The sequence below is a fragment of the Apus apus genome, chromosome 1 (genome assembly GCF_020740795.1).
Source record: "Apus apus isolate bApuApu2 chromosome 1, bApuApu2.pri.cur, whole genome shotgun sequence".
NCBI classification, from domain to species: domain Eukaryota; kingdom Metazoa; phylum Chordata; class Aves; order Apodiformes; family Apodidae; genus Apus; species Apus apus.
The window spans coordinates 112,327,920-112,335,395 of NC_067282.1; positions in this window are offsets into that span (position 1 = coordinate 112,327,920).

Here is a 7,476-nt window from a genome sequence, read left to right on the forward strand (position 1 = left end):
AAACATGGAACAAAGTGCGAGCAGCAGTATAAATCTGGATCAAACAATGCCAAGCAGAAGAAACCAAAGTATGAAAGACTCAAACAAACAGCATCTGTTAGTGTGACATTCCACCTCCTGCAGCCCTCTTACATGTTACTGTCTGCGTCCCGCTCACAGTGTTGTTTGTCGTGAAGATGGAAAAGATGTTAAAGGCTTGGTAGAATGGATTGATGACCTCAGGTGCAATAATGCTCAATGAGAGCACCATCTCCTTCAAGCTGCAACTGACTCTTGGAGGGCCAAAACTCTTGTGTAAAGGATGTTCAAAGTGGTATGTATGTTACAGCAAAGGCCACTCACAGTTTCTTTCCAGCGAGGCCAGACACAAAGTCCACTGGTGCCAAAGTAGCACAGGAGAGCTTCCATAAAATGCCACTGCATTTTTCGTTTAATTAATCAATCTAATGCAGCTGAGTTTCACAGCTAATAATTGTTAGGCACATTAAATTATTCTAACACAATTGCTCTGAGCTTTTTGTTTTCACAGGTAACACCAACTGCAGCTTTTCACTGCTCTCTCTGGCTGTGGCCTCCTCTGTCCCCTGTTCCATCTACGGCTTCTCACATGGCGAATGTATCTCCATTGCTGCTGCACACATTACTGGCAGCAGAAATGGGAGTACTGAAAACTTAAAATACCTTTGCCAAGTCCCTAGGGTCTGCACATCTGTTGTTAGTCCAGTGTTGGCCACAGGAGCAAACTGGATCAGGGATGAGGATTCTCATCAGGAAAAGAGAATTCCTGAGGATTTTTTGGTGACATTGCCTCTGCCATTGTCTGTTTGTTTGCTGGAAGATCACCTTTTGTAATATTTGAAAACTGACAAAAAAGCAAGTGAATAAAAATTATTATGAAACTTGAGATATTTTTCTACCTAAAAAACAACAAAAGCCTTCTTATTTTGTATATCATTATTTATTGTCATGTCATTAAATATTTACCATTTGACAGTGTTCAGTTTGAGACCATATTTCTATAGGGGCCATTCATGACCATTTTTAAAAGCATGGTGTATAAAATTAGAAAATATATCCAAAGACAAAGAGAAAACCCCAAATGGAAAGGCATGTTTTCCCTTTTTGGTACCTTTTTTTCTAAATTTCCTTCTAAATCCTATTTCAAGGGAGCTGAGACATTAACATTTATGCAAATTCTCATTTGATAAAGACATTACTTTTCAGTGGTTTTCAAACAAGATTACATAGCCTCTGGAAAAGAGAAAAGCAAAGTATATTTCACGTAAAATAAACTCTGCCTCTACATTGCCTCTGCACACAGCAATTCAAAACATTTGCATTCCATACAGATGGCTGAATGCATACATACATTACTTTACAAAGCAATAAGTAATATTCATAGGATATATTAATTTTACACACACTTTATGAAATACATACAGTCTTGTGGTTAGTAACTAAGCTTTTGCACATGTGCACTTGGAAAATGATATGAAGTGGGATGTGTCTTCAGCTGTCCTCAGAGTGCGCTGGTGCCAGTCTATGATATGTAAACACTTCTCTCTGCCATAGTTTTTATAAAAAGCAAGTACTCTGTGGTCTCTGTCAGATATTTTTAAGTGCATGTCATGGTAAAGGATTGCTGTACTTCCGGAATCGATTCCTGGCAGGTTCTAGATTGCCAGCAACCAGCCCTGAATGCATATTCAGAACAACTAGAAGCACACAATCATTTTTCCTCCAGGAGCAGCCAACTGAGCTGGAAATGCCCTTCTGGAGTTCAGTGCTCCCCTATCATTCACAGGGCTCTACTGCTTGGAAAGAAGATGGGTTCCCCCTGGAGAATTCTACCTGCGCAGTGAGGGAAGTATTTTACAGCTGTAAAATTAGAGGAGTTTTCAACCTAAACTCAAGCCCTTGTCAGAATTGTCAGAATTCTCAGATTCTCAGAATGTCTCCATCACTGGAGACATTCAAAACCCGCCTGGACACGTTCCTGTGTGATGTGCTCTGGGTGACCCTGCTCTGGCAGGGGGGTTGGACTGGATGATCTTTCGAGGTCCCTTCCAACCCCTAGGATTCTGTGGTTCTGTGATTGTACAGTACAGCTTACCTCTTCCCTGAAATGCAACGCTGCTCTTACAGGGAGAAACACACCCAGCTTTCCCAAAGATCACCATATTTCCTTCTGGGCATAAAGAAATTATTTTGTTCCTACAGGTTGCCCCTTTCATGACAGATGTAATATTAGTGTGTATCAGCCCAAGGGCCATGGCTAGTCATTGCTCTTACTTTTCACCTTCAAGCTTTGGCATAGATAGCAAAAGCGTAAGCACTGTAGGTACGGGATTGGCTTGAGAATTTTCTGGAGGTGTTCTCTTGAATGAACCAGCCACGTGAGCAAAAGCCTGAGCCACCACCTGAAGAGGTCTCCTATGTGCCTTGTCAAGCTGACTTATAAGTAGTAAAAGCCCCTTTCTCCTTGTTAAATCATCTTAACAGCCTGTGTAACATGGCATCAGATGTAGTGACAGGGCTGCAGGCAGCAAGTGGTAAGAACAGAAGAATGGGGCATCATGTGTGCCCATCTGTGGGCCAGGCAGGCCAGTGAGGGGTCCTGGGCTGAGACAGGAGAAATGTGATGGGACTTGGCTGGTGAGACATCAGCCATTTAAAGGTTAGGCACCTAGCTTATGCTGGTCATCTGGAGTTGGTCCAGGTAGTAAGAGATGTGACACTGTGTCTCATGCAAAAGAAAGTGTTCAAAGCAGGAGGCATCATGTGCACTGGATGTGCCTGTCCATCTCCATGGATGGTGGAGAGAGGATGGCAGCTGGCTCAGGCTGGGTGCCTGATCTTTCAGGGTAACAGGTAGGATAGAGGCAATCCACCCCTGTGGATTATGTCCAGCTATGTTGCTGACCTCCAGTCAGCAGGCCATGCATTTCCAATTGCTTTGACTTGGTTTTAGGCCAGTCATAAAATACGGATAGAAATATCACTTTTTTGGGGGACAAAATTCCTTGAACCCTTTGGACAAGAAGACTTGCTCAATGGGCAAGTGCTATAATCCTCATTCTCAGCCTCACAGTGCAGAGACTGGTGTCAAACCCACCTCCTGCCGAAAACCAGGGAGATGGTGGTGTGAACAGCAGTAACACACTGTCTGACTCCAGAGCTGGAAGTGCTGATACAAAGCCAAGGCCCATCCACTTGAAAGCAGTGTATGGGATGGACCTCAGGGGCTGACTTGCCTTGGAAACAGAGAGCAGCACTTACAGAGTGATGTTCAGCATAAGGCAGGCATTTTACAATTAAGTGTAATTAATTTCCATTAATATAGATTAATTCATTTATTTTAAAAAAATAATAATTTAAAAATCTATGATCAATTCTCTTTAATTCACATCCACTTATGGTAAAATAGTCAAACTAATCACAGAATTAATCTGAAGTAGCTGTTTCCATAAACAAGCAATTAGGCATTTTTAAAATGAATTTTGGATGTGATGTTAATATAAAATTAGATATAGTTCTCATTGATAATCTTAGCACTAAACAGAGTGCTATTCACTCTTCATTCTTCAAAGATTTTACAATCTCAGTGATTAATTATTATGAAGTGCAAGGTAGACACATAAATATTCATTCAGCCGGCCAGCAGTGATGGACTTTCCAAGGCTGGACCCTTTCCAAACGGGACTCTTTCTTCCCTTTTGTGGCATGACCTACACAGACACCTTGCCTGGGTGAGGTCTCAGGAGAAAAAGTGTGAATCCACATCCAGCTCCACCAGTTTCAAGGTGCTGAGCCTTTCTGAGGCAGCCTGTGCAATTAAACTTTGGGCTTCCTAAGGAAACCGTTACAGAGGAGAAATAAGCTATAGGAAATCTGCAAATCGAACCCAAGTCAACTGCACTAGAGGTGCCTGAAGCCTGATTTGGAGATGAGTAAGGCCTGCCCTTCCAGGGGTTGGGCAGGGTGCTGTGCCCAAATCCCACATATCAGTGTTCCTCGCACCTAGCTGCTTGCAGCCCCATCTGCAGGGAGGAGGAGCAGGAGCAAAACCAAGCCAGCTCTTTCGGGAAGAGCGAGGTACTGGGGGCAAGGGGGTCTTCCCAGAGAGACGTGCAGGCATGCAGCTGGCACAGGGCTGCTGGCTTTGGAGGAGCAGTCTAGCTGCCTTCTGTGCACAGGCACAAAATGCCATGTGCAAGGCAGGGCTGCAGCAAGAGCAGCTTGTCCGTCTCAGCATCCACTGTGGAGACCCACTGAGTGAGCTCTCCTGGGAGGGATGTCTGTAGCTACCCAAGCTAAAATACTTTTTACAGCCCAACAACTTTCCTTTGCTGAATAAGTATCAATTTACAGAAGACCTAAACGAGTGATCTCTTTACAGGGACATTTTTCAGGCTTAAAATACAGTATAATGTATAAAGATTGCATCAAAAATAAAATAAAAAAAACTAGGGTAAGGATAGCACAAATATTTCAGTAAAGGTGCAAAAAACTTCCAGTTTTGAATAATGCCACCTAAATATTTCCTTGCTTCCTTGAACTGCTGCTTCCTTCTTCTTGGAAGGGGCAATATAAGAAATCTCTAATGATTTATTGTGAGTGATTCAGACCCATCACCTGCTGTGGTCTCCCGGGATGGAGAGCATAAGCTATCCCGTTATCATTGTGGTGCCTAGCAGTCACAATAAGCCAAGCAGTTAACATTCAGGGGATTGCTTCCTGCTCAGATAAGCAGCACTGAACTTCTTGCCTTTAAAGAAATAGGCTGAAAGACAGGGTGTTGTTTGTGGTTTTTGTTTTGTTTTTTTCCAATTGAATACACATAGATGGTTTTCTGCTGTAAAAAAAAAAAAAAGTATTTTATGAGAAAAATGAGGAAGAAGGTGTATGATTTCCAGCAAACCATGCATAAAATTGTAATATTTCTGTGTTTTAACTATAATATTCATTCCATGTAAACCAACATAATAGGAAGAATCAGGATGACACATATCACTAACAGATTTCCTGTTTTCTTGTTAAGTAAATAGAGGCTCTTCAAATTTTTTTGTTTGTTTAAAACAAAGAAAAAATCATTACCTTATATATTATTTGGTAGGGTGTTTTTTTTCAATAAAATAAATCTTTGGGTTCAACAAATATTTCCATAAATAAACATTTGTGCTCAACAGTACAAGCCTTCCTTTCCACCATGTGTCATTTTTTCTTGCTTACAACTATTGTTGCCATGCAGCAGAATCCTGCACCTTTGATGTTTCATTTTTAAATATTTCCTAAAGGCAATATTTGGAAACACTGCAGCAAAAATGTCCCTTGTAGGCAGAGCTGAGGAACTCTAAGTCTTTTACCTGGTGTCAGTATTAAAAAGTTTCTGTAATTTTTGATTCTTTGCAGTGATTTTCCAAACTTGCAAGAAATAATTTGAGAGCCAAGCTGCACTGAATAATTGTAAACTAAAGCAAGAACTGCTGAAAACTGTGATTTTTCTCAGCATCTTCATCTCCCACCATGTTCAGTGGGAGCAAAGGGAACTCAGGAATCTCAGAAAATCCAAATTCCTAACGAAGAACAATGTTTATTCCTATATAATTTCTCCTGAGAAATCATGCACATAACTCAATATGTCCCTGTTTAATATTAGTTTCATATTTCACACTGATTCATCTAGTGGCAGCTACATATTTTTAATAACCCTCTGACCTGTAGCACTTCTGACTCAGGAGGAAAGCACAGGGGCACTGCAGGAAACAGCAATACTCCCCCACTATGTTACATACAGCATCCTGATCCAGGGATCATTTTCCCCACCCACCCTCTGGAGCTGGTTGAACATGACACAGCTGCCATGTGTCAGACAGAGCAGACCAAACCCAAAGGGCTATCTGATTCAAGGGGAATCTCATGTGTTTCCAACCTCTGTGGACCACAACCAGAAAATTCCTCAGCCTCCCAGGAGCCAGGCATTTCAGGGACGCTGCCTTTAAGAGCCCTGAAATGCAGCATTTCCCAAACAAGGTGGTCTGAGATGCCACCACAAGACTCCCAGTGCTGGTGGAAAGATTTGAGCCAAGAACAAGAGCACAGAGCCAGCCCTAGGGGCTCTCTCCACCGAGGACTGCAAAGCTTCTCAGGACCCTAGCATGTGGCTCTGGAGTTGCTTGCCAGGGCAAGGGTTTTATCTTAGGCACTTTGAAAATTTATCAAGCACACAAAATGCTGCAGACAACGCTCCAGGCTGAAAGAGTCAGCACTGTGTGTGTGCCAGCAAACACCGAGATAGCTCTAGATAGGCAATTAGATTGCAGCAGAGGTGTAAAGTACATTGTGTTTTTGAAACCAAGGTAATGAGACAAAGAGCAAGAAACAAAAAAACAATTACAGGCACAAATATTTCAATTACGTGCTGGTATATTTCTACCAAATTTCTTGAATCCTCTTGCCCTGACCTGCATTGAATTTTTATTATTTTAATACGAGGATGAAATAGAAACAATTCCAACCTCAGATTTGTTCTTTATATGGTATTAAAAATGATTGTAAGTTTTTAAGATACATTCCAAAACACTTTGCAAGGAACCTTTTTAGTGGATTTTTTCACAGAACCACCTGATTGTCTTAAAGATATTAAATGTGGGCACAGGGATCTGAATAAAATGAAGAATGTTAACAAAAATCTCTGAAAAGGCTTGGTCTGAGTTGCTAAAAGCTAAGAGAAACTGTAGATATCTTAGATTATGATGAAAGGATCGTATTTTGCATGGAAGTCCCCCTAAATTTTTGCCTATCAGATCAAAAAACAAAGTAGGAAGTGATAGCAAATCAATGGTGAGGCTGTGACACATGGGACACCTGCAGTTGTGTTTCTGGAAAGCACTTTCCAGATCAGAGCCAAAACTATCTTTCCTGTCCAGAGAAGTTGCTAGCTCTGTTAGGAAGGGTAAAATCAACAATCACTTTTTAAATTCCACAGTGCTGTATCTTCATAATTCTCCCACCTTCAAAAAACTGTACCTTTCTCAAGGAGGCAGGATCTGTATCCAGCTTAGCTCTGAGGGAGCTACAGCCATGCTATTTTCTCCCTATTTATGATTTTCTCACACCAAAACTATGCTTTCCCTTTTCTGTCTTGGAGCTTCTTGTAAAGCAACAGTAATCTGTTGTTCCTTACCAACCAGGAGGACACAATATGTAGCAGAGATGGTGTGGCTGCTGTAGAAGTACATAATTCCTGCTTCCCTTTGATTCAATTATTACAAGAAAATACTTAATAAAAGTATCTTGTGCCAGATAATTTTTTCTCATTTTGAAATGCCATAAACAGCTCAAATCTTGACCAAATTCTCTGAAATGGTCACAGACTGGGCTTCTGGTACTGTATGTGGCTTCAATTTAAAGGTCAGGGCAAGTGCCATCCCGCTGAAAATTTTAGTAAATAATGAGCTCAGATAGCACAGTAAA